This window comes from Bos indicus, chromosome 10, assembly GCF_029378745.1.
Source record: "Bos indicus isolate NIAB-ARS_2022 breed Sahiwal x Tharparkar chromosome 10, NIAB-ARS_B.indTharparkar_mat_pri_1.0, whole genome shotgun sequence".
Lineage (NCBI taxonomy): Eukaryota > Metazoa > Chordata > Mammalia > Artiodactyla > Bovidae > Bos > Bos indicus.
In genome coordinates this window covers 8,118,169-8,146,133 of record NC_091769.1, presented here as the reverse complement: position 1 = coordinate 8,146,133, position 27,965 = coordinate 8,118,169, and the positions used below count along the sequence as shown (strand labels likewise).

Genomic DNA, 27,965 nt, shown 5'->3' with positions numbered 1-27,965 from the left:
CCAGGGAAGCCCTATGATTGACTTCCTTAAGAAATAAAGATGACTGGATTAAGCTCATTGTAGTTATAGTATAGTGAAAGTCATTCAGTCGTGTCTGACTCCTTGTGACCCCACGGACTATACAGTCCATAGACTTCTCCAGGCCAGAATACTGGAGTCGGTAGCCATTCCCTTCTCCGGGGGATCTTCCAACACAGGGATCAAACCCAGGTCTCCCGCATTGCAGGAGGATTCTTTACCAGCAGAATCACCAGGGAAGCCCAGGAATACTGGAGTGGGTAGCCGTTCCCTTCTCAGGGGATCTTCCCAACCCAGGGATCAAGCACAGGTCTCCCACACTGCAGGCGGATTAACCACCACCAACGAAAACTAGCTTTCAGTTTCTTTCAAGATAATTTGCCGTTTGAATGAATTTGACTATTTTTTAATGGATATTTTTAATAGGTAAGGTTTCTTTTTCAGATGTGTTTGAAGTCAGGAAGGAAGAAACTAAACTAGTTCCTTGGGGGAACTAATGTAAATTGGCCTTTGAGTGAAACCATCATACATCAGTGATTTTCAACTCAGATCCTTGATCTCCCTTTGTTGCGGTTATGATGACCAGCTGTTAATAGAGGTTAGGGCTCTGGGAGGCTGCAAGTGACTGATAGCAAACTGGAACTGAAGGGGAAAGGGAAGTTATTATGCGAACACTGGCTTGCAGAATGGAAGGGCAGAAAACAGGAGTGGGGGGCAAATGCTGTTTCCAGTCTCTGTCTCAAACTGCCTGCGCCCAACATCTGTGGTAAGCCAGCCACCAACAATTCCTAAGCTTTACATGTTACCATTGGACAAGTAAAATACTCTGAACCAGGGTACTCATAATTCCCAGCCCACAAACTTTGTGAGAAAAGGCTCAGAGGCCAAGGGATAGGATCTGGTCCAAACATGACTGGGCTCACAACAGCCGTATGGATGGAGAAGGGGAGGCAGTTTCCAGGGAAAATGGGGCGGGGGGGGCGGGGGGCGGTGCAGTTATAGGACTCACAAACTAATAGATGTCTCCAAAAGAGAGAGACAAAACAAAAACAAAAACCCCGTTTCGGTGACTTCGTTCATCATAAGCTTTCTCCCCTATAAAATGGTGATCTACACTAGGCTCATTACAGGCATACCTCATTTTATTGCACTTCACAGATACTGCATCTTTTACAAAGCAAAGGTTTGTGAAAACCCCACATAGGCAGTGATTGGCCTTCTTTAGCAATAAAGGATTTTTAAACTAAGATCTACACATTAAATTTTTAAGATACAGTACTATTGCATACTTAATAGACTACAGTATAGTATAAACATTTATATGAGTTTGAGTAGGCTCCGGGAGTTGGTGATAGACAGGGAGGCCTAGCATGCTGCAGTCCATGGGGTCCCAGTGCATGTTATATGCACTGGGAAGCCAAAAAAATTTACTTGATTTACTGTAATATTCACTTTAATACAGTGGTCTGGAACCAAACCCACAATATCTTCGAGGTACGCCTGTATAGGAATTAAATTTTAATATAATATATACCCTTCAGAGAGAATGGCCTGAAATGATAGCTATTATTAAATTATACCAATAGGGATTTCCCTGGTGGTCCAGTGGTTAAGAATCCACCAGCAATGCAGGGGATGTGGGCTCAATCCCTGGTCAGGGAACTAAGATTACACATCCCCTGGAGCAACTAAGCCCATGCGACCAACTACTGAGACCACCTATAGCACTACTGAAGTCCGAGAGCTCAGGAGCGTGCTAGCTGAAACTACTGAGTCCACACACCACAGCTAGACCGCCCGTGTGCTGCAATGAAAGGTCCCGCATGACGCAACAGGGATACCTTGTGCCGCAACTAAGGCCTCAGTTCAGTTCAGTCGCTCAGTCGTGTCCAACGCTTTGCGACTCCATGGACTGCAGCATGCTAGGCCTCCCTGTCCATCACCAACTCCCAGAGCCTACTCAAACTCATGTCCATTGAGTCAGTGATGCCATCCAACCATCTCATCCTCTGTCATCCCCTTCCCCTCCTGCCTTCAATCTTTCCCAGCATCAGGGTCTTTTCCAATGAATCAGCTCTTCACATCAAGTGGCCAAAGTATTGGACTTTCAGGTTCAGCATCAGTCCTTCCAATGAATATTCAGGACTAGTTTCCTTTAGGATGGACTGGTTGGATCTCCTTGCAGTCCAAGGGACTCTCAAGAGTCTTCTCCAACACCACAGTTCAAAAGCATCAATTCTTTGGTGCTCAACTTTCTTTATAGTCCAACTCTCACATCCTTACATGACTACTGGAAAAACCATAGCTTTGACTAGATGGACCTTTGTTGGCAAAATAATGTCTCTGCTTTTTAATACGCTATCTAGGTTGGTCATAACTTTTCTTCCAAGGAATAAGCGTCTTTTAATTTTATGGCTGCAGTCACCATCTGCAGTGATTTTGGAGCCCAAAAAATAGTCTGTCACTGTTTTCACTGTTTTCCCATTGATTTTCCATGAAGTGATGGGACCAGATGCCATGATCTTAGTTTTCTGAATGTTGAATTTTAAGCCAGCTTTTTCACTCTCCTCTTTCACTTTCATCAAGAAGCTCTTTAGTTCCTCTTCACTTTCTACCATAAGGGTGGTGTCATCTGCATATCTGAGGTTATTGATATTTCTCCTGGCAATCTTGATTCCAGCTTGTGCTTCATCCAGCCCAGCGTTTCTCATGATATACTCTGCACAGAAGTTGAATGAGCAGGGTGACAATATACAGCCTTGACGTACTCCTTTCCCTTTTTGATGCCAGTCTGTTGTTCCATGTCCAGTTCTAACTGTTGCTTCCTGACCTGCATATAGATTTCTCAAGAGGCAGGTCAGGTGGTCTGGTATTCCTAAGGTAGCCAAATAAATAAATAAAGTTATACCAATAATATTATATATCTTTGTCAGTAGGTTTTTTCTTCTAAGGACAATTTTATAACAGTACATTGTAAGATATGTTTTTCATATTATTATTACATTAGAATGAATGACTGCATATCAAACCCAGGTCTCCCACATTGCAGGTGGATTCTTTACGAGTTGAGCCACCAGGGAAGCCCAAGAATACTGGAGTGGGTAGCCTATCCCTTCTCCAGGGGACCTTCTCGACCCAGGAACGGAACTGGGGTCTCCTGCACTGCAGGCAGATTCTTTACCAGCTGAGCTATCAGGGAAGCCCTATTAGAACATTAACAGTTATTAAAAGCCATAGTTAGAAAAAGAGAACTAAACTGAAACATATTACAGAACAGCATTTCAAAAGACTAGCTAAGGGGATATATGTAAAAATATAGCTGATTCACTTTGTTGTACAGTGGAAACTAACACAACCATTGTAAAACAACTATATTCCAATTAAAAAAATTTTTTTAAATACTAGCTAGGAATGGGTCCCAGTAAAGATGATGCATTATAATGGATAGTGGCTTACCTGTATCAGAGAGAAAAACTGAAATGTGGGGAACAGAGAAATTAATAAGATTGAGGAAAGGGGAAAGCTAAGTTATAAAGCAGAAACAGAAAATAAGATAACTAGGAACTACCCAAACAGAATGATACTTTGATTCCATATCAGAGATTACCGAATGACATCATCTTTTAAGCCTTGGGGATAGTGGGAACAAGAAAGCAATGATTTGGCAACACGGCTCCAAACAAACAGTGATGATGTGAGGAAAGAAGAGAGATTAAATGATCTGCCCAGATTATCACAATGAGTCAGAAACAAAGTCTAGGCTAAGAAGATCTCTATCCAGCCAGGTAATCGATCCTGCTTCAAAGACAACAACTCTGGACATTCATCCCCCAAATTATATTTTAGGTTTTAAAATTACTAACAGCAAAAGAGAGATGGCACCGGCCAAAGCGAGACACCAGCAGATCGATAACTACAAAGGAGATGGGGGTGGTTTATGTTTGTGCAATAGCTTCCTTGACTTTGGTGTGACATTGTTATCTCAACTCCCTTCAGGCTTACTCTAAAATATGCCGTGACTAACATCTTGCCCATAGATCATAATGAGATGCCATTCAGTAATCCCTCACTGCCTACATCAAAGGGAAAAGTACAGCCGGGTCCAGAACTGGTGTGCTTGTCATTAGGTCGTGGTGACGTGCATGGGCACATAACATCAGCTTCTTCTCTGACGGCAGACAAATCAAGTGTACAGAGGCTCATTGCTTAGTGCCTTAGAATAGATCTAAAGGAGACAAGTCTGCCAGTTATGTGGAGCGACACCAGAGGTTCTAAATAAGGAAAGCAACGCAGAAAAATGCAAGCAAGCACAGCGGCGGTGAGCTGTCTGCGGTGCCTTCTTAGCTGACTTTCATCAGCGGGACCCCTGCCAGTGGCCAGCCTGCTCCTCTCTTCTGCCAACTCTTTCATCCCCCCTCCTCCCTCCCCTTCTCTCTTCTTTTCCTCCTTCCCCTGTGTCCTTCCTTCCACACACTCTGAGCAACAGACTTGGCTGCTCTAGACTCATAGCGTTTTAGATATATGCCTGAAAGCCTTTACCATATTTTGTCATGACTTTTAACATGTCTGTATTCAACCCTAAAGGTAGACCTGTAGAAGTCTGCCCCTGCATCTCGTTCATCACTATCCTCTGCATCTAGTACACACACACACACACACGCACACACACACACACACACGCACGCGCGCACACACACACACACACACACACACACACACACACACACGGCACTCCTAGCACTCCTGCCTGGTACCTGAAAACAAATTGTAAAAGGGCCTTCTGCTTTTTTCCACCTAGTTACAAATTAAAGAACTGTCACCACTCAAATATTAGCTGACAACATCCAAAGATGTGCCATCAGCCAGGTAATGAGAATCAAATGTGAAACCTGGAGAAACGGGAAGGAGGAGCTGAAGTGGTTCTGGAGTCAACTCTGAAGACCACGGCCAGCTGCATGGGGTGGCAGTGAGAAGAGTTGGAGAGAATGGGGAGACGTGGCCAGGACTCGGGCAGGGCAATTAGGGCAAAAACTTATCGTGCTGAACAGTATAATGCAATATAACTCAAAGGCAAATTAGTGCAAAAAATCCAGGATGAACAAAATACCAAAGTTTTAAATAAAGACACCAGTGCTCTCAGTGACTTCCTTTGGCCTCAGGCTTAGCCCTGTGAAGCAGCTCTTTGAAGCAACACCCCGTAGGAGCAATCAAGAATTTCCAGGGTTTTATTCTGGTTTCCATGTACACCAGCTATAGGGTGAAAACAAAAGGGCTCTGGATTAGGTGTCCCAAGCCCCAGATCACTGACCGGGAGCTTGGGCAAGCCATCACCTGATCTCTGAGAGGGAGATGGGTATAATAGCCAATGTCAGAGCAGGAAACAGATGGCGCTCTCAAGGGGGTAGTTGATGGAACATATAATACAAGGATGGTAAAAAGTGTGGGCAGTGTGCAGGGAAATCATGAGGGTGCAGAGTCCCAGGACTAATAGCAGAGAGGAGCTGTCACCCGCTTCCTGGGCCACAGGACTGAGAAGGAGGGTGAGGAGGAACAAGAGTGGTTAGTGGAAGCCATCCAGCCCTCAGGGGCTATCAGGTCTCTGAGGACCTGCGATGGCTTTAAAACTCATCTGCAATTCTTTGACACTCTTCCCCCCAAAAGAGGGAGCCCAAGTCCTTTCCCCTAGAATACTGCATGATATTAATGACAAGCTTCTAATTGACAACATGATCCTGTAATCTGAGGCTAAGTTAGAAAAAAGCAACATACCTTCAGCATGGTGTCTTCCCCCTCTCTTGGGACTCGTGCCTCTGGTGGCCTGAGCTACCATGTAAGAAGTCCAGCTCCCATGAAGCTGCCATGCTGGAGGGTTATGTGGAAAGACCACACAGAGTGGGAGAGAGCTGGGAGCCCCAGCAGTTTCAGTCCCCAGATGTTTTGATCATCCCAGCCCAGGTCCCAGACATGTGGCTGAAGAACTCCAGTTCTCAACCACCATCTGACTGCAAATCATGAGACACTCTAAGCTAGAACCATCCTCACTGAGTGTTTCCCAAATACCCAACCCATGAGAGATCATAAAGAACTGTTAAGTCACTAAGTTTGGGAGTGATGTATTATAAAGGAAACATAACCAATACTGGCCTGTCTTAGTTTGTTCTGACTGCTATAGTAGAATACCATAGATCAGGAAGCTTGTAAACAACAGGTTTACTCCTCATAGTTTGGAAGTCCAAGATGAAGGTGTTGGCAAGACTCCGTGTCTGGTGAGGACCCACTTTCTGGTTTGTAGACAGCTGTCTTCTTCCTCTGTCCTCACATAGCAGAAGGGGCAAGGGAGCTCTCTGCTGTCTCTTTTGTAAAGGCACTAATCCCACTTATAAGGGTTTCACTCCTATGACCTAATCACCTCCCAAAGGCCCCACCTCCAAATACCATCACACTGAGGATTAGGTTTCAACATACTGATTTTGTGGGGACCCTAACATTCAGTTTACAGCAAGGCCCTTTCCATATATAATGCACATTCTTTGATGTTTTAACTTAGGATCCCTAGATGCCCCAGATGACACAGCCTTTGTCTGTGGAGCCCTTGAGCTGAATCACCATCTTCAAGGCACGCCTTTGGGCCCAGACAGCTACATCAACATCTGTATAAACAAGCTGGCTGGTGCCAAGCTTAGTTTGTGGGGTACAGTTAGTGGCTGGACAGTAGATGTTAATCAGCCCTGGAGAAACTGAACCCTGTGCCTCAGCCCTGCAACCAGCTGGCTGAGGGAATGACGTGTGAAAGATCAATAAACACTGCTCCCTTTAAAATGCTGACCTTCTCCATTTTTAATCATTACAAATGTGCAAACAGAACAAGATTGCTCTAAGGCATTTAAAGGGAAGTGTTAGTCACTCAGTTATGTCCAACTCTTTGTGACCCCATACAGTGTAGCTTGCCAGGCTCCTCTGTCCATGGAATTTTCCAGGCAAGAATATTGGAGTGGGTAGCCATTATCTTCTCCAGGGGATCTTCCCCACCCAGTATTGAACTCGGGTCTCCTGCACTACAGGCAGATTCTTTATTGTTTGAGCCACCAGGGAAGCCCTAGGAGAGCATCTAATATTGAAGAAATTGGTTTTAGCCAATATATAATACTTACATTTTAGGTCTCGTTCCTGCTTTTAAATCTCATGGTATAAAAACGGAGCTGAATACTAAACAGCTTTAGGTTAGAAAGTAAACCTGCAGAGTTAACTGGAAGAGCTTTCAGTAGCCAGAACTAGAACAATCTCAGTGGCAAAACAAGGTATTATTGGATTATAACCCAGTGTATAAAGTTCCTTGAGTCCACAATGATATAAATAAATGATTGAATACATTAGTAAATGGGAAGAAGAGAAAAATCTTCCATGCAGAAGAATTCCAGATAGTTTATCTTAGTATCCAGGAGAGGAAACATAGCTCCCTACTCCACAGGTGTGGGCTGTTCACAGTAACTTCCTTCCAAAGAGCACAGTGTAGGAAGAAGATGAATGGAAAGTAACTTTAAAGCATAGACACCCGATAAACACCATCTCAGCCAGTTCAAGGTCAATATCAAGAGTCATTTCATAAACCACATTGCTAATACATACCCTTGATATGATGTGATGAAAATGGCACTTTACCTCTGTGACCTGCCTCTCATAAACCCATAACCAAGTCTAATCATGAGTAAAATATCAGACAAATTTCAATAGAAGAGCATCCTTTGATATACCTGATCAGCATTCTTCACAACTGTCAAAGTCATTATAAATAAGGAAAGTCTGAGAAACTGTCACAGCCAAGAGGAGCCTAAGGAGAAAAGACAGTTAAGTGTAATATGGTATCTTAGGTGGGATCCAGGAACAGAAAAAAGTTATTAGGCAAAAAACCAAGGAAATCTGAAAAAAATGATGGATTTCAGTTAATAACAATGTATCAAAATTGGCTCATTGATTTTAACAAAGGTATCATACCAGTATAATATAAATATAAGAAACTATATGTGGGGTATATGGGAACTCTGTATTACCTGCTCAATTTTTCTGTAAATCCAAAAATGTTCTTAAAATATTGCACATTTATAATAAAATAGAATTTCTTTTTAGAAAGTAAGCATTCCTATATGGACTTTCTAGCATCAGAATATATTTGATATTTGCCAGGCAAGACCCAAAGAAATTTTGTCTCCACAATTTATTGGCTCTTCTCTTCTGTCTCTTAAAAAAGATAGTCTCTTAATTCTATTCATTCCTGTGAAGTCTTGTTTGTCCCTCAGCTTCCCTTGCTCCTCTTGCTTGCACCTCCAGCATCCTGCAGAACCTCCTCTCATTTTGTTGTTGTTCAGTCGCTGAGTCGTGTATGACTCTTTGTGACCCCATGGATTGCAGCACACCAGGCTTCCCGGTCCTTTACCATCTCCCAGAGCTTGCTCAAACTCATGTCCATTGAGTCGGTGATGCCATCCAGCCATCTCATCCTCTGTCGTCCCCTTCTCCCACCTTCAATCCTCTTATTTAGGTCACTCCTAATTTTTATATCTAAGGGTCACTTCCACTGATCTTTGACATCTCTGCATTATTTGACACTTTCTCCCTTTTTTCTTTTTGGAATTCTTATTCTTTTGCTTTTAGATAACCTTGATTTTTATGAGTCAGACATATACCAAATTTGAAGACATTAAAAAAATGAGTTAAGCCCCAATGTTGTTTCATAGTACTTCACCCTTTGTATGGGTTTCCCAGGTAACACTAGTGGTAAAGAGCCCACCTCCCAATAAGACTAAGAGACACAGGTTCCATCCCTGGGCCAGGAAGATCCCCTGGAGGAGGGCATGGCAACTCACTGGAGAATCCCACGGACAGAGGAGCCTGGCAGGCTATGGTCCATAGGGTCACAAAGAGTTGGACGTGACTGAAGCAACTGAGCCTACATACATGCACCCTTTATATGATAGATACAAATTTGCAGCACCAAACTCAACAGTTGATTTTCCTTGTATCTTAATCAGTAATGCAGAGTCAAAGAAAAGCTTAAAAGTTTTTTTCCTTAAAAAGTCTTTTTTTCTCCCTAAACCTGAAATAGATGATCCTAAAGAAGCAAATAATTTGAAATTGTCTGGGGGACATAATATTTTGCACTTAAAGTTATTAGTTGCATGGCAGCAGGATGTAGGAGAAAAAGAAACTGTTCCTATATACCCCACATACAGTTTCTTTGTATGTAAAGAAGAAATATCACAAGATTTCAGGCTTGAATTAGAATGCTTTTTGTATGATGAACAAAGAAAGGGATAAAGGCACATTCTATCAGTTTGAAGATGTGAGTTGCTGAAACAACTGGATTTTAAAAAGACCTAATTTGATTCCTACTTCATACCATACATACACAAAAATTCATTTGAGATGAATCCCAGACATAGACATGAAGGTTAAAACTCTAAAGCATATAGAAGAAAACATGAAACCTTGAGATAGACAAATAATTCTTAGGTTACAGAGAGAACTAACCATAAAAGAAAAACTGATAAAGTTGAACTTCATTAAAATTAAACATTTCTTCTCATCAAAAGATACCATGAAGAAAATGCAAAGACAAGCCACAGAATGTGATAAGTGTTATTAACTAAGATATCTGACAAACCAATAATACAAAGAAAATACAATTCTATTTTGAAACAGGTTCAAGATGATGGAGTAGAAGGAATGTACTCATCTCCTATGAGAGCACCAAACTCCCAACTAGCTGTTGACCAGTCATTGACAGGAGGAAGGATACTGGAGCCCACCAAAAAGAGACCCCACATCCAAAGACAAAGGAGAAACTGCAATGAGACAGTAGGAGGAGCCCAATCACGGTAAAATCAAATCCCATACATGCTGGATGGGCAACCCACAAAGTGGAGACCAATGATATCAAAGACGTTCTCCCACTGTTGTGAAGGTTCTGAGCCCCATATCAGGCTTCCCAGCCTAGAGATCCAACAAAGTGACTAGGAATCTCCAGGGAATCTGACCTTGAAGGCCAGTAAGCTTTGATTACAGGACTTCCACCGGCCTGGGGGAAATAGAGGCTGCACTCTTAGAGGGCACATACAAAATCTTGCATGCACCAGGACCCAGAGGAAAGAAGCAGTGACCTCACAGGAGACCGAAACAGACCTACCTGCTCGTGTTGGAGGTTCTCCTGTGGAGGGGGAGGTCTGCAGTGGCTAGCCGCGGGGCTGGGGGCACTGGCAGCAGCAGTCCTGGGAGGTGCCCCTTGGTGTGAGCCCTCTTGGAGGTCACCATTAGTCCTACCATGGAGCCTGAAAACTCCAGGGCTGGGTCTCTTCAGTCCAAAAAACTAACAGAGAGGGAGCACAGCCTCATCCATTAGTGGACAATCAGATTAAAGTTTTACTGGAGCATGGCTCTGCCCACCAGAGCAAGACCCAGTTCTACCCAGCATCAGTCCCTCCCAACAGGAAGCTTATACAAGTCTCTTAGCCTCCTCCACCAGAGGGCAGACAGAAGAAGCAAGAAGAACTACAATCCTGCAGCCACCAGAACGAAAATCACATCACAGAAAGTTAATCAAAATGAAAAGCCTATGTCCCCTAATGAAAGATTATGTCCCAGAGGAAGGGACAAGACAAAATCCCAGAAAAGCAACTAAATGAAGTGGAGATAGGCAACCTTCCAGAATTCAGAATAATGATAGTGATGATGATCCAGGATGAAGTTGCAAGAAATGTTTACCGAAGACCTAGAAGACCTAAAGAACAAATAAGCACAGATGAACCGTACACTAGAAGGAATCAATAGCAGAGTAACTGAGGCAGAAGAACAGATAAGTGACCTGGAAGACAGAATGGTGGAAATCACTGTCACAGAACAGAATATAGAAAAAAGGATGAAATACAAAAAAGAAGACAGCCTAAGATATTAACACTGTATCCTGCCATGTATTGATATAACCATGGACAGATATAACCAGGATTAACATATTGGTATTTATATTTTCAGATATATATATATAAAATTGTCCTTACAAAAATAAAATGACAAAATGATCCATTCACATCTTACATCACTAACATGTTTTTGTGTTATTAAATATACTTTTCCCACATCACTTGAATGGTTGTATACATTCTATTGGCATATTTTATTTAACCAATACTCTATTGATAAACTTTTCTATTGTTTCCAATAATTTACTATTGCAACCAAACCAATGAATCATTTTGATTCTCTAGACTTAAAGACTTAAATGTATCCTCAGCATGGATTCTCAAAGATGACATTTCTTTAAGTCTGGGACCAAGGATAAATCCACAGACCAGGGAGATGGTAGTACCATTTATGGTATTAGAGGGAAGATAAATCAATTTCTTTTCATAAAGTCATGAGCACTCACAGTCAGATGCCTCCTAAAACACTCACTCATTACCTTCTTTTCAACTTAGAAGAGACTCTGAAAAAAAGGAGCTGAAGCATGAGGCCAGACTGAGCCAAGTGGTTGCTTTATTTCTGAGGCTGGATAGTGGATTTCAAGTTACTACACATGGCAGCTCACAGCACATTATCCCTGTCTGTAAAGACCTCTGGGTATTCTGAGAGCAAGAAAGGTCAAATTAATCTCAATGATGTGTCAAATTAGTAATCATATTAATTCCATATTGTCACCTGCTCTTTGGCAGGTTTGATAAGCCACATGTTAAATTGATTATGCAAATTATCAGGTAAATTAAAACATCTGTTGCACACATCACCACATTTCAAGGTGAAAGTCTTTCTGAAGGTGAGCTTTCAGGCCCACACTAAACATGATGTCTCTTCTGGCTACACTGTGCATTGGTTTGCCAGCCTCTCAGCTCGTCATCAGTATCTTTCCTTTCTTATGCCATTCACCAGGATGCTACATTTTCACTGCACTGATGATAAGCTGGCTGGTTTTTCATACATAATACATGTTGACATGATCCATAAAAATGGGAATGAAAAATATAGCATAAGTACAAGAGATTTATCTTTTTGCTTCATGAAAGGAGAAGTCATAAGGCCACAAAGGAGATAGGAGTGGACACTGGAAATCGTTCCAGGAGACCCCACAGAAAATATAGGCTTCAGAGCTCTAGCAGTCTTGCTCACTCATTTGTTCTTTCTAGTGAAATCACCTAGCATTGAGTTCATTATTATGCCTTCTTTCTCTCCACCACCATCATTTCTAGGCTGTGTTTTCAATAAAAAGGAATGAAGGGATTCTCAAATTTTAGGTTTACATAAGAAGCAACTCAGGAGCTAGTTAAAAATACAAAGATTATCATTTAGTAGGACTGGGTTGCTGAAGGAGGGCATGGCACCCACTTCAGGATTCTTGCCTGGAGAATCCCACTTACAGAAGAGCCTGGTGGGCTACAAAGAGACACAACTGAGCGACTAAGCACAGCACAGGACCGGGGGGCGCCCAGAAAGCTGCACTTCTGAGGTGTGCAAGGTGACTCTGATGTAGCAGTCTATGGTCTGCATTTGGAAGAACACTTGTGTCAAGGATGGTTAAGAGCAGGAATCCCAGCATGCGACATCAGATTTGAATTCTTCCTCTGCAGCCATGAAATTAAAAGATGCTTGCTCCTTGGAAGAAAAGTTATGACCAACCTAGACAGCATACTAAAAAGCAGAGACATTACTTTGCCAATGTAATGTCTAGTCCGTCTAGTCAAAGCTATGGCTTTTCCAGTAGTCATGTATGGATGTGAGAGTTGGGCTATAAAGAAAGCTGAGGACTGAAGAATTGATGCTTTTGAACTGTGGTATTGAAGACTCTTGAGAGTCCCTTGGACTGCAAGGAGATCCAACCAGTCCATCCTAAAGGAAATCAGTCCTGAATATTCATTGGAAGGACTGATGCTGAAGCTGAAACTCCAATAACTTGATGCAAAGAGCTGACTCATTGGAAAAGATCCTGAAGCTGGGAAAGATTGAAGGCTGGAGGAAAAGGGGACAACAGAGGATGAGATGGTTGGATAGCATCACTGACTCAATGGACATGAGTTTGATTAGGCTTGGGGAGTTGGTGATGGACAGGGAAGCCTGCATGCTGCAGTCCATGGGGTCGCAAAGAGTTGGACATGATTAAGCGACTGAACTGAACTGAACTCTGCACTTATTCCCCTTATGGCCCTGGGCAAGTTATTCAATGTAAATATCAGATATCCAGTCTATAAAATGGGGGTACTGTTTATCACATTGTACACTTTAGATTTATACAATGTTATATCAATGATATTGCAATAAAAAATAATAAAATTAAAAATAAAAAGAATACCACAATATGGGTGAAACTTGAAAACATGATGCTAAGTGAAATAAGTCAGACACAAAAAAGACAAGCATTGTATCATTCCACTTATATAAGAGTCCTAGAATATGGAGATGATAGAGATAGAAAGTTGAACAGTGGCTGCCAGGGGCTGGGGGGAGAGGGAGGGGAAGATTTTCTCTCATGGGTACCAGTTCAGTTTGGGAGGATGGTGGTGGCATAACAATGTGAATGTATGTGATTTATTAAACTGTATACTTAAAAATGATTAAAAGTGAAAAACTTCATATGTATTTTTGCACAATGAAAAAAGAGGTACAGCCATCAGAGAATGAGATAAATAAATTGATGTTGTATTATTAAAAAATGGAGGGACTCATTTCTTCTCCTGAAGGTTGTTGTGACTCTTACATGAGAAAATGCACGAACACCTCTGACTTAATACAGGGCCTGACATGGACCAAACTGTCAGCAGAGGGTGGTTCTACCTGAGGGCTCCTTCCTGCACACAGCAGCAGGTCACAGGGCGTGCTGAGCCGGGGAGGCATTATATGCCAAGGCTCAGACTTGTGTGGCCCAGACTCGATCGTCTCAGTTCTCATGGAGTGCCTTCCAACTGTTCAGTGGCCACCCCACTTGCCCCAGTTCTTCTAGAACAGGTTGTCTCACACTCTAGGATTCTCCCTGCTCCCTGCTCTTGCCAGAGGAAACACAGCTCCACAACAGCATTGTCCCTGAGGGAGTTGAGAATGCTACCCAGCAACACAGCAGAGGACAGGAGAGAGGAACCTTGCCCTGGGGGCCCCTGCGGACATCTGGCTCCTCCCTGGCTTCTCAGTCATCCCACCCACCATGCAGGTCTTGAGCTGCTATTAAGACCTCACCTCACCTGCCTGTTCTTCCTTCCTTCCTTCCTTCCTTCTCTTCCTTTCTTCCCCTTTGAATCATCTACCTTCTATAGATAACTCAGCAAATTGTTGATATTTTACAAAATACATGCTCAGACATTCTTTTGAAGAAAACCCCCACAGCTGCAAACAGTAAGAACTAAGACCGTTACATCAAATTAAACTTAATGACAAAAGAGCCTCTTTGTTTTCCCTTGGATTTATTTTAATATTAATGAAGCAAATATAATTTTGATTTCTAATTACTTTTAGCTCCCACTAAGCCACTTTAAGCTTTAAATGTTACAAAGAGTAACTAAAGGCTTTCCTTTTCCTATTTGTTTATTTTAATCTTTGTTCCCAAACCGTATTGGCAAAAAAAAAGACTAGTTTCATTTAATGTTTATTTTTAAAATGTTCACGAATCAAAAATTGACTCTTCTTTGAAAAGGTAACAAAGTCATTCATCTGTGGGACGTGGACTGCTGGGCAGCCCAGTGGGCTCAGTTTTCCTAACTTCACCTTTTTCCATTTCATAAAAGGTCTTTAAACTGTCGTGCTGGATAAGACTCTTGAGAATCCCTTGGACAGCAAGGAGATCAAACCAGTTAATCTTAAAGGAAATCAATCCTGAATACTTATTGGAAGGACTGATGCTGAAGCTAAAGCTGCAATACTTAGGCCACCTGATGTGAAGAACTGACTCACTGGAAAAGATCCTGATGCTGGGAAAGATTGACAGCAGGAGGAGAAGGGGACAACAGAGGATGAGATGGTTGGATGGCATCACCGACTCGATGGACATGAGTTTGAGCAAGCTCTGGGAGATAGTGAGGAACAGGGAAACCTGGGGTGCTGTAGTCCAGGGAGTCATGAAGAGTCAGACACGACTCGGCAAATGAACAACAGCAAATGGTCTTCATTTCTGTCTCATAACTGTAAGGGCACAAAAATCTCATGCTGTTGAAAGCTTCAAGGAGAGCTCAGAAAAACACTTAATCACTTAGATTGCAGCTATAGGATATCAAAACAACTAGTCAGTCTTACACAAAAAGCAAACCACCACCACAGCAAATATATCAGTATGGTGGGAAGAAAAATAAGAATTAACACTAAATGCCTGAATTTACAACCTATTGTTTTGAAATACACAGACACAACACAAGTGACCTTTGAAAAAGAACTCAAATTGTGAAAAGATATATTGGGAGGATTCGGAATATCAATTTTATATATCAGATCAGATGAGATTAGCCGCTCAGTCGTGTCCAACTCTGCAACCCCATGAATCACAGCACGCCAGGCCTCCCTGTCCATCACCAACTCCCGGAGTTCACTCAGACTCACGTCCATCGACTCAGCAATGCCATCCAGCCATCTCATCCTCTGTCGTCCCCTTCTCCTCCTGCCTTCAATCCCTCCCAGCATCAGAGTCTTTTCCAATGAGTCAACTCTTTGCATGAGGTGGCCAAAGTACTGGAGTTTCAGCTTTAGCATCATTCCTTCCAAAGAAATCCCAGGGCTGATCTCCTTCAGAATGGACTGGTTGGGTCTCCTTGCAGTCCAAGGGACTCTCAAGAGTCTTCTCCAACACCACAGTTCAAAAGCATCAGTTCTTCGGCGCTCAGCCTTCTTCACAGTCCAACTGTCACATTCATACATGACCACAGGAAAAACCACAGCCTTGACTAGACGAACCTTTGTTGGCAAAGTAATGTCTCTGCTTTTGAATATGCTATCTAGGTTGGTCACAACTTTCCCTCCAAGGAGTAAGCGTCTTTTAATTTCATGGCTGCAGTCACCATCTGCAGTGATTTTGGAGCCCAGAAAAATAAAGTCTGACACTGTTTCCACTGTTTCCCCATCTATTTCCCATGAAGTGATAGGACCAGATGCCATGATCTTCGTTTTCTGAATGTTGAGCTTTAAGCCAACTTTTTCACTCTCCACTTTCACTTTCATCAAGAGGCTTTTTAGTTCCTCTTCACTTTCTGCCATGAGGGTGGTGTCATCTGCATATCTGAGGTGATTGATATTTCTCCCGGCAATCTTGATTCCAGCTTGTGTTTCTTCCAGTCCAGCATTTCTCATGATGTACTCTGCATAGAAGTTAAATAAGCAGGGTGACAATATACAGCCTTGACGAACTCCTTTTCCTATTTGGAACCAGTCTGTTGTTCCATGTCCAGTTCTAATTGTTGCTTCCTGACCTGCATACAAATTTCTCAAGAGGCAGATCAGGTGGTCTGGTATTCCCATCTCTTTCAGAATTTTCCACAGTTCATTGTGATCCACACAGTCAAAGGCTTTGGCATAGTCAATAAAGCAGAAATAGATGTTTTTCTGGAACTCCCTTGCTTTTTCTATGATCCAGCGGATATTGGCAATTTGATCTCTGGTTCCTCTGCCTTTTCTAAAACCAGCTTGAACATCAGGAAGTTCACGGTTCATGTATTGCTGAAGCCTGGCTTGGAGAATTTTGAGCATTACTTTACTAGCGTGTGAGATGAGTGCAATTGTGCAGTAGTTTGAGCATTCTTTGGCATTGCCTTTCTTTGGGATTGGAATGAAAACTGACCTTTTCCAGTCCTGTGGCTACTGCTGAGTTTTCCAAATTTGCTGGCATATTGAGTGCAGCACTTTCACAGCATCATCTTTCAGGATTTGGAATAGCTCAACTGGAATTCCATCACCTCCACTAGCTTTGTTCATAGTGATGCTTTCTAAGGCCCACTTGACTTCACATTCCAGGATGTCTGGCTCTAGGTCAGTGATCACACCATTGTGATTATCTGGGTCGTGAAGATCTTTTTTGTATAGTTCTTCTGTGTATTCTTGCCATCTCTTCTTGGTATCTTCTGCTTCTGTTAGGTCCATACCATTTCTGTCCTTTATCGAGCTCATCTTTGCATGAAATGTTCCTTTGGTATCTCTGATTTTCTTGAAGAGATCCCTAGTCTTTCCCATTCTGTTGTTTTCCTCGATTTCTTTGCATTGATCGCTGAAGAAGGCTTTCTTATCTCTTCTTGGTCTTCTTTGGAACTCTGCATTCAGATGTTTATATCTTTCCTTTTCTCCTTTGCTTTTCGCTTCTCTTCTTTTCACAGCTATGTGTAAGGCCTCCCCAGACAGCCATTTTGCTTTTTTGCATTTCTTTTCTATGGGAATGGTCTTGATCCCTGTCTCCTGTACAATGTCACGAACCTCATTCCATAGTTCATCAGGCACTCTATCTATCAGATCTAGACCCTTAAATCTATTTCTCACTTCCACTGTATAATCATAAAGGATTTGATTTAGGTCATACCTGAATGGTCTAGTGGTTTTCCCTACTTTCTTTCAATTTCAGTCTGAATTTGGCAATAAGGAGTTCATGGTCTGAGCCACAGTCAGCTCCTGGTCCTGTTTTTGCTGACTGTATAGAGCTTCTCCATCTTTGGCTGCCAAGAATATAATCAGTCTGATTTTGGTGTTGACCATCTAGTGATGTCCATGTATAGAGTCTTCTCTTGTGTTGTTGGAAAAGGGTGTTTGTTATGACCAGTGCATTTTCTTGGCAAAACTCTATCAGTCTTTGCCCTGCTTCATTCCGTATTCCAAGGCCAAATTTGCCTGTTACTCCAGGTGTTTCTTGACTTCCTACTTTTGCATTCCAGTCCCCTATAATGAAAGGGACATCTTTTTTGGGTGTTAGTTCTAAAATGTCTTGTAGGTCTTCATTGAACCGTTAAACTTCAGCTTCTTCAGTGTTACTGGTTGGGGCATAGACTTGGATTACTGTGATATTGAATGGTTTGCCTTGGAAACGAACAGAGATCATTCTGTCGTTTTTGAGATTGCATCCAAGTACTGCATTTCGGACTCTTTTGTTGACCATGATGTCCACTCTATTTCTTCTGAGGGATTCCTGCCGCAGTAGTAGATATAATGGTCATCTGAGTTAAATTCACCCATTCCAGTCCATTTCAGTTCGCTGATTCCTAGAATGTTGACATTCACTCTTGCCATCTCTTGTTTGACCACTTCCAATTTGCCTTGATTCATGGACCTGACATTCCAGGTTCCTATGCAATATTGCTCTTTACAGCATCGGACCTTGCTTCTAGTCACATCCACCAGTCACGTCCACAGCTGGGTATTGTTTTTGCTTTGGCTCCATCCCTTCATTCTTTCTGGAGTTATTTCTCCACTGATCTCCAGTAGCATATTGGGCACCTACTGACCTGGGGAGTTCCTCTTTCAGTATTCTATCATTTTGCCTTTTCATACTGTTCATGGGGTTCTCAAGGCAAGAATACTGAAGTGGTTTGCCATTCCCTTCTCCAGTGGGCAACATTCTGTCAAATCTCTCCACCATGACCCGCCCGTCTTGGGTTGCCCCACAGGCATGGCTTAGTTTCATTGCCTTAGACAAGGCTGTGGTCCTAGTGCAATTAGACTGACTAGTTTTCTGTGAGTATGGTTTCAGTGTGTTTGCCCTCTGGTGCCCTCTTGCAACACCTACCGTCTTACTTGGGTTTCTCTTACCTTGGGCATGGGGTATCTCTTCACGGCTGCTCCAGCAAGCTGCAGCCATTGCTCCTTACCTTGGATGAGGGGTGTCTCCTCACTGCCGCCCTTCCTGACCTTCAATGTGGGATAGTCCTCTAGGCCCTCCTGTGCCCATGCAGCCACGGCTCCTTGGACGTGGGGTTGGTCCTCCCAGCCACCACCCCTGGCCTCAGTCGTGCGGTTGCTCCTCCCCGTCGCCGCCCTTGGCCTCGGGCTTAGGGGCGTGGGGTATCTCCTCCGGCCCGCCGCCCCTGGCCTCGGGCTTGGGGCATGGGCATCTCCTCCCGGCCACCACCCCTGACCTCAGATGTGGGGTAACTCCTCTAGTGGTCACCCCTGGCCTCAGGCGTGGGTTGCTCCTCCCGGCCGCCGCCCCTGACCTCGGACGCGGGGTATCTCCTCTTGGCCGCCGCCCTTCGGGCATGGGGTCCTCCCAACTTCTGCCCCTGACCTCGCACGTGGGGTGGCTCCTCTGGGCCGCGCTATGGTGCCCGTCACAGCCGCCTGCGCTTACACAAATAATAAACAGGTCATTTTAGAAAAGTAAACACTACAGATAAATGAAAAAAAAAGATCAAATAACTTAGAATTTCACCTCCCAGAATTAACTAATGTTATAGACTCTAATCCTATTCTACTCCTCTGTATCGCTCTCTGTAGATATATGGGTGTGAATGTATGTACTGTGAGTACGTACATACTGGCACCAAATTTATATGCTACAAGTTGGGGTTACAAAAGAAAAAGGAAAAACGAAATGCTCTTTCTTCCCTATAGATGACCTCTCATTCTCAAGGCTACATCTTGCCCCTGGGAATGTCCCCCAATATTAGTGGCCTCTTAATTGCAACACCAGTGTTCTCAGATCCCTACCCATCTGGTCCTTTTTACAGTGCTTCTTCAATCCCTGCCAAGGCTCAACAAGGGGGCAGTGAGTGAGGACATCTCCTACTGAGGACTGACTGTCTCCCTTCTAAGTTTATATATTGAAGCTGTAATTCCCAATGGGTTGGCACTGGGAGGTGGGGCATTAGGGAGATAATTAAGTTTAATGAGGTAATGAGGAGGGGCCCCCATGATGGGATTAGTGTGTCTATAAGAAGAAGAGAGACCAGAACTCTCTCTCTCTCTTTCCCAGGCATGTAAGGACACAGTTGGAAGACAGATGTCTAGGAACCAGGAAGTAGGCCCACGTCAGGAACCCAAGGCCACCTTGATTTTGGGTTCCCAGCCTCCAGGTCTGTGAGAAATAAATGTCTGTGGATTAAGCCACCCAGCTTGTCGTGTTTTGTTATACAACCTGGGCTAAGACAGCTCCAGATTCTACCTGTGCAACTCAGCAGTTTGTTCACGTCCCATGCCTGGGGTTAATCTGTGAAGCAGTGATAATCCTACCGAACTTTTGATTGATAGAGGATTAACTGAGATCATATGCCAGAGGCTTTATGTCTCTACCAGGAACAAAGTAGAACTGAACAAACACTACCTCCCTCCTCCACGTGTTCTCCACCTGGAGAAATAGACCCAATGTAGTTAAAATCTGTGTGTTCCCTCTCTCAGGAATTAACTGAACTGCCAAGGAGAGCCTCAGCACTTAACCGTAAAGAGAACAGATCATTTTGTCTGAGTTTGAAGTGTCAGTGTGTGGGGGCACTTTTTAAGGCCCACCCTTCCACCCCACCCAGCAAATCACTCTTTAAGAAATACCGTTGTCCCTGTGAGAAGCTAAAGTACCGTGTAAACAGGAGGCTTGATCAGCTGTATTACTTTACTCTCTATCCACTACTAGCAGGTCCATAGGTTTCAAACCCACATGTTTTAAAACTTCGACTTCAGAACAGCCTCTTAACCCCACCTCAAAACAAATGGCATGTATCTATGTGCAAAAATACATTAATATCAGCCGAGTTTTGTAGTTTGGAGATTTTTTTATGACTCTATTTAGGATAAATGCAAAAACCATAGGTTTAAACAACAACAACCAAAAGGAATGAGTGTCTTTACCTTAAATTAACATATGAGGCAGAAAAACATTAATAGAACTGAGTCTACAACTGTTTCTCCAACACAGCTTGCAAATAATCATTGAGTTGACCCAAAGGGGCCCCTTTAAGACGAGATCAGACTTTCTTTGCTTTTTCGCCAAGGTCAAACCCACTCATGCTGGCTCCACAACTTCAGGCAAGGAAGCTCTACATTCTAGCTCTTCCAGATTTCTCCTGAATTAACTTAGGTGTCAATTTTCACAAAAAGTGTGATGCTGAGCTGTATTTTTAAAAATGTCTTCTCCAGTAGACTCCTAAACCATCTCCCAGATGGGTAATATGCCAGGAAATTGCAGGACCACAAACACCTTCTTCCCTCTGGATTCCCCATTTACCTGAAGTAATGGTCAATTGCTCAAAAACATCAGCAGTGAGTCAGACTCAGCGATCAATAGAACAGAGCCCCGAGGTGTTAAATAGAGATGTTAAATAGAGAGGTTAAATAGAGGTGTTAAATAGAGAGATAACCTAAAGGTAAAGTTTAAGCAGCCCCAGCTGACATGCTAATCAGGCATTTTCAGAGCTGGGTGGTGGTATTTTTCCAGGGTGTCAGGAGCTCAGTAAAGAGCTTCCTGGTACAGATCGAACAGGACAATTGATCCAAATTGCCTTCTGCTCCGAACAACCGAATCTTCAGATCTGTGGCCCTAAAGCCCACAATGCAAGATCTATGCCTACTGACAAAGGAAATGTAGCTTGATTGGGTTTTGATGTGCTTTGGAGCTGAGTTCAGTCCTGGTTCTGCTGTACCCAGAGGCTCTCGGGTCCCATCTGTGGACCTCAATTTCCTCTTCTGTAAAATGCAGCTTTGCATTAGTCAGGGCCCCACATCTGCCCAAGTTCAAGACCCAGCAGAGAGACTGTTCAACAGAGAAATCCCAGCCAGTGAAGGCAGAGTCCAGATGGCTTTGCTCTGCCCAGAGTTTAGGAAACACTGGATTTGGTGCTTACTGCGTCTTCCCTAGTTCTCAGATTTCTGATTGAAAGATGTAAAACTACTCTGGGTAGGAGCAGTTTTTCTTTAACAATGTTAAGATGTCTTTACCATGTTATAGGAAGAGCAGGCCAGCAGTGGGTACCAGGAGCATCTTAGGATGCTGACGCCCAAGATGGTTTTATTACTGTTTGCCTCTTCACATGAAGGTGCACAAGTGTCTCCTTTCATCTGTCCTGATAGCTGTCATTAACACCATGCTCATCCTTCCTTCGGTGGGGAGGCATGGGGGTGGGGGTTGGCATCCTTCTCCCTGAATTAGTAATGAGGGTTCCAGGTGAGCTGGACTCACACACAGGAGAGGGTAACAGGCAGGAAGGCCAGGGGTCTCCAAACAGAAGAAACAGGCTGCAAGTGTCAGACATTTTTTTATCCCTCCCCTAAGTGGCTGCTGCTGCTGCTAAGTCGCTTCAGTCGTGTCTGACTCTGTGCGACCCCATAGACGGCAGCCCACCAGGCTCCCCCATCCCTGGGATTCTCCAGGCAAGAACACTGGAGTGGGTTGCCATTTCCTTCTCCAAGGGGGTGAAAGTGAAAAGTGAAAGTGAAGTTACTCAATTGTGTCCAACTCCTAGTGACCCCATGGACTGCAGCCTACCAGGCTCCTCCGTCCATGAGATTTTCTAAGCAAGAGTACTGGAGTGGCAGGAAGAAACAAACTCTCCATGGAAATGGTTTTCTTAAGCTGTGTTAATGAAACTGTATTTGCTTTGGAATCTGCCTTTCTTCAAAATGGTTCCACCTAAAACTAACTTTTTTTCTTTTCTCAAACCTTGGGCTGATAATAGCTCAAACCAGTATTCATGTCAATTGTTTTACGTCTAGGGGATGACACACTTCATGCCATCCTAGTTTTGGCAAGCTGCTTTATGTCTGTTAGAAGGCTATTGATCAGATAAGAGAGACACCTGAGGCTGAAGGAGTTTCACCAGGCCCCTCTCCCACAGTATGTGTTTTTGAGATAGGATGGCATGAAGTGTCCGCCTCCTTCTGACGTCTATGTCAGAAATTTTCTCTGTCCCTTTTTCACTTTAATAAAACTCGGCTACACAAAAGCTCTTGACTGATCAAGCCTGGTCCCTGGTCCTGCTAAATCTTCTTCTTCGGAGATCACTGTTCACCATAAGCTCACACACACACACACACCAAGCCTCACTTGTGAACTTTTTTCAGCAAAGAACGGTACAGTATGCACCTAACTTTTCTCTGCCACGTAAAAATCTAGGATGGATCTATCACTCAAAGACCAACTCTTTTCCTATGTGTTGGGAACATTGTTCAACCAGGAGCTTTCATTCCACAGCCAACCCCTTTTAATTTTCTCTCTGCAGCATCCATCAACAAGGTTAATGGTAAGTTCCTCCTGCTGCGGCTCGGACTCTAATAGTGAAGGAAACACAAGAGCCAGCCAAATAGTCAACCCAGTAAGTGATGTCTTACTTCCAACCCAGTAAGTAAGTCTGCAGAGGATTACAGAGCTGCATCTGGATATGAAAGGAGCCCTCTTTTGTGACGGAGCGCGGGCTGCTTTGGCCTTCAAGTCATCTTCTATCGTGTTGATGGAAGGGGAAGCTGTGTGTGGCTTTGATAGTTTACTACTCTGCAGTGCAATTTGGAAAGAAAGCAGCGGCTCTAAGTAGCTTCTCCCTCCTGGTTCATCCTTTCCCCACAGAGCTCTGTTATCACTGTGCAAAATGTGTCAGGAGGGATGATTCTCTCTCCCACCCTGAAGATGCATTATCTCATTTTTAAAATAGGCTGAGACAATGTAAGTGCAACAACACTTATATTTATTTCTGTCAAGTAAAAAGATTACTAGAGAAACAATCAAATTCTAAAATTTCAGGCATCTTTTTGCTGCATGTATGTCCACCTCCTCTACACGGGGGAGAGTCCTGATGGCCCATTGACAGTCTTTGGTTCCTTTGCAGTTGAAGGGCCAAAACACTATAATTTATAGAGGTCCCTATTGTGTAAAAATACCAGGGAAGGTGCCCTGGCGCCTCTGTCAAGCTTCCCTGAGGTGGCTTCCCGAGCCGGTGCCAGGTGGGGCCGGAGGGCAGTCACAGTGGCCAGAGCAGCCTCCGGTGCTCGGCCCCACGCGAAAATGATCAGAGATTGTTACAGACAGTTGCTGTTCTCAAGGTGCCGCGTGCACAAGCAGTTCAGGACCTTAAAAATTTGGGCAGACTTCAGAGAGAATCACTTAAAAATCCCATGGGATGTGCGGGAAAACGCCAGGGGAAGGCTGGTACAGGGCTTCCATGACCACAGAGAGTTATTCAGGTACCTCAGATTGTATGGAACCAATTAACCAATAGCCTTGGGAACTTTGAAAGAGAATTTTAAAATCATAAAAGACGTACGAGGAGACTTAAACTAGTTTTTTATAAAGTTGGTTTACCTCTAGACCAAAAAGTCCTTTAGATCCTAGGAAGGATGGGGAGTCCCTCTCATACTCTACATTGCCTTTGAGTGATGGTCCAGAAGGTTCAAACAGTCATCCTCGGATAATAAGAGGATACCTGTGTTTAACCAATTGTGGACTGATGAAGACCAGAAGAAGCTTGAATGGCTACTCCTGAAATACCCTCCTGAAGAAGTAGAGTCTCGACGCTAGCAGAAGAGATCAGATGAACTGGGTAACAGGGCAGCAAGACAGCTTGCCAGCTGAGTGCAGAAGGATTTCACAAAGCTAACTAAAGCTGGCCTTCCAGTCCCAGGCAGAACACCGAAGTACACACATTCTCCAAAGAGGCCTCCACAAGCCGACCACAGCACGCCTTGAAAAGCACCTCTTTGAGCCTTCCACCTCATGACTTCCCACGAGCCACCAGTGTATGTGGCAGAAGACGAGGACTGACCCCATCTCCACAGCCACATGAACACTGCTACTGAGGAGGCATCAGATGAAGACAACATTCCTACTATATATAGGAAGTGGGCGCTTCCAGGGTGGCTCAGCAGTAAAGAATCCACCTGCCAGTGCAGGAAACGTGGGTTTGATCCGTGGGTCAAGAAGATCCCCTGGAGGAGGAAACAGACTCACTCCAGTATTCTTCCCTGGGAAATCCCATGAACAGAGGAGCCTGGCGGGCTACAGTCCCTGGGGTCGCAAAGAGTCAGACATGACTTAACCACTAAACAACAACAACATGGAAATTTCCCTGAATATAAGGAATATTGGAGTTATTAAAGTTAAAAAACAACAACACAGAAAAACGTCAGCAAATGCAAGCTTAAACTGGATTTGTGCAACATGCGGGTTTCAAGTGTGACAACTGGAACAGAACCTATCCAGGGTGTTCGGTGGCACTGCCAGGATTGTCCTCCAGAAATGTCTTTGGATTTCTGTGATTCTTGCTCAGACTGCCTTCATGAAACAGATACTTACATGGAAGATCACCAACTAGAATCTGTTTACAGTCCAGAGACATTCTTAGAGACTACAGGGTGTCCCAGGGCACCTTGACCCAAAGTACTTTCTAGCAAACAGATAACATGGAAGAGAATATCATATAACAGTCCTCTTCAACACATAGCAATAGTACCACTGTGCCATTCACGTAACTGTGAATTATGTGCACACTTTGGAAAGATTCTCTGAAATGACACTCACGGCACAACAGCTTTCTGAGTGTTCTTGTCGAGTCCAGCTCTGCGCTGCTGAGGCTTTAGAGCACTGCTCAGCGGCTGAACATTCCCAACGAGCAAAGGGTTTCCCTGATGAAATTCTCACAACTACTTTAAAGCCTATTAGGTGGTAATCTTAAATGGGTGAGATCTAAAGAAGAGTACATGTTAAAACAGTAAATTTCAAAGGTTTCAGAGAACTTGGTCATAAATATGCTAATGAGAAGGAAAAGTACATTAAAACGCTTAGTAGCTTTCATTTTTGTGAAAATAGTTTTCAGCACAGAAACTGACTTTTTAGACAAAATTTTAACCAATGATGGTGTTTGCCTCTAGGATATATATACACTACAAAAGAACTCACTGTCCCAGTGGTGGCCACCGACGGCCTTTAGTGAATTGGAACAACTTAACCATATTAATCTCTGATTTCTTTTAACCACAATGTACTGTCCTTATTACCAACAGCAAAGCACTACAGGAGGCAACTGCAGCATTGCCTCCTTAACCAGCTCATGGTGTGTGAATGTGATAAAATTGTCACTCAGATATATTTTTTAAATGTAATGGTATATAAGATGATCATGTGGTGTGCACAAACCATGATGAAAAGTGCCAGTGATAATACAGGGTAGTCTCTAACTCACAACATTAATTCCTTTAAAATACACAGCCTTCTGCTTCTATATTTGGAGTTGTAAGTGCAGCTCACTGAAGAAAACTGTCTAATAAAAAAATCACATATGGTAATAATTTCCCTCTTTTGTAGTCTGTACAAGACCCGTAAAAGATTGTATTTTTATTACTATTTAAATAAGTGATTGAATTTAGTCTGTGCAGTGAGCAAGAGCTCATGTGCACTCTTCTATACTGCTGGATTTTGTTGTGCGTCATTTAAAACATTTTGTTTCTTCTTATCCGTGTATACAGTGTGTTCTTAAATAATTTTCATTTATCAGGAGAATGGTGAGAAATAAACCATATGGATACTAAACCACATGTCTGTTTATATTATTTTAAAAATGACAGTGAATTAGACCCTTTGTTTCAAGACAGCAGAGCCTGTTCTGCCTCAGGTGCTTCTAAAGCATATTTGAAATCAGTATAGATGGTTAGAACACGGGAAGTGTTCTTCAATCCAGTTTTCATGGGTCTTTTAATATCTGTGTAATGTCAGCACCCACTTTGCTCCATCCCCACCCCCGCCCTTGTCTTCAGAGCAGAGATGGCAGAGGTGGGGGATAAGAAACACACACACACACACAAGCTGGAGTCAGCATGATCTTAGCTTGAACCCTGGCTTTGCCACGTATTAGCTATTTGATCCTGAAAATTTTGGTTTACCATTTTTAGCCTCAGTTTCCTCATATGTAAAACGGGAATACTAATTCTTACTTCATAAGCTTGTTGAGAAGCTTCAGGGTCACGACACGGGTTAAGACATGGGGACAAGGCCTGACCTGAATGAAGGCCAGTCCTCATCCCCCAAGCCCCCCTTTCTATGCCTGTCATTTCACATGTCGAAATTCAAATCCTTGTCTCACATCTGCAAAATGCTCTTTGGATTTTCTTTCAGTTTTCCAGCAGTTTTCTTCAAGAACCTAAGCCACCGTTGGGAGGGTCATTAACTTCCCAAGGCTTCGAGGTGAATGCTTGTGCAGGCAGCTGGCTGTGTCTGAGAGGAGTTGTGGGCGCCTAGTTTATCACCAGGAAGGACCAAAATGTAAAGGGGACAACGGGGCAGTCTGACCTTCTGAGACCTGGAACTTCTCTCCACTCACAATACATTCAGTAAGTCATGCCTGAGTATTTACTGCCTGCCAGGCATTGTTCTAGAGGCTGGAGAAATGGCAGTAAACAAGGCCTACTCCGGTCTGCTCTCCTGAATCTCATGAACTGGTGAGCACAGGCCCTTGTAGTCAGTTTGGGCTATAAGAAGTTCCATAGACTTGGGGGCCCACACAGCAAATATTTATTTCTTATAGCTCTGGAGGCTGGGAAATCTGAGGTCATGGTGCCAGTATGGTTGGGTTCTAGTGAGGGCCCTCCTTCTGGTTTATAGACAGCTGCCTTTTTGCTGTGTCCTCAGATAGCAGAGAGAAAGAGAGATGAGCTCACTCCTGTTTCTTCTAACAAGGGCACTAATCCCATTCATGAGGGCTCCACCCTCACGACCAGATTACCTCCCAAACAGCCCATCTCCAAATACCATCACATGGTATGACAGTTCAGTTCAGTTCAGTCGCTCAGTCGTGTCTGACTCTTTATGACCCCATGAATCACAGCACGCTAGGCCTCCCTGTCCATCACCAACTCCCAGAGTTCACTTAAACTCACGTCCATTGAGTCAGTGATGCCATCCAGCCATCTCATCCTCTGTCGTCCCCTTCTCCTCCTGCCCCCAATCCCTCCCAGCATCAGAGTCTTTTCCAATGAGTCAACTCTTCGCATGAGGTGGCCAAAGTACTGCAGTTTCAGCTTTAGCATCATTCCTTCCAAAGAAATCCCAGGGCTGA

General features: G+C 43.5%; 1 pseudogene; it reads left to right on the top strand.

The window, feature by feature from the left end:
* The first annotated feature begins 22,080 nt into the window (after positions 1 to 22,080).
* LOC109564171 (ZZ-type zinc finger-containing protein 3-like) lies at positions 22,081 to 25,288 on the top strand (annotated as a pseudogene).
* Positions 25,289 to 27,965: the final 2,677 nt, after the last annotated feature.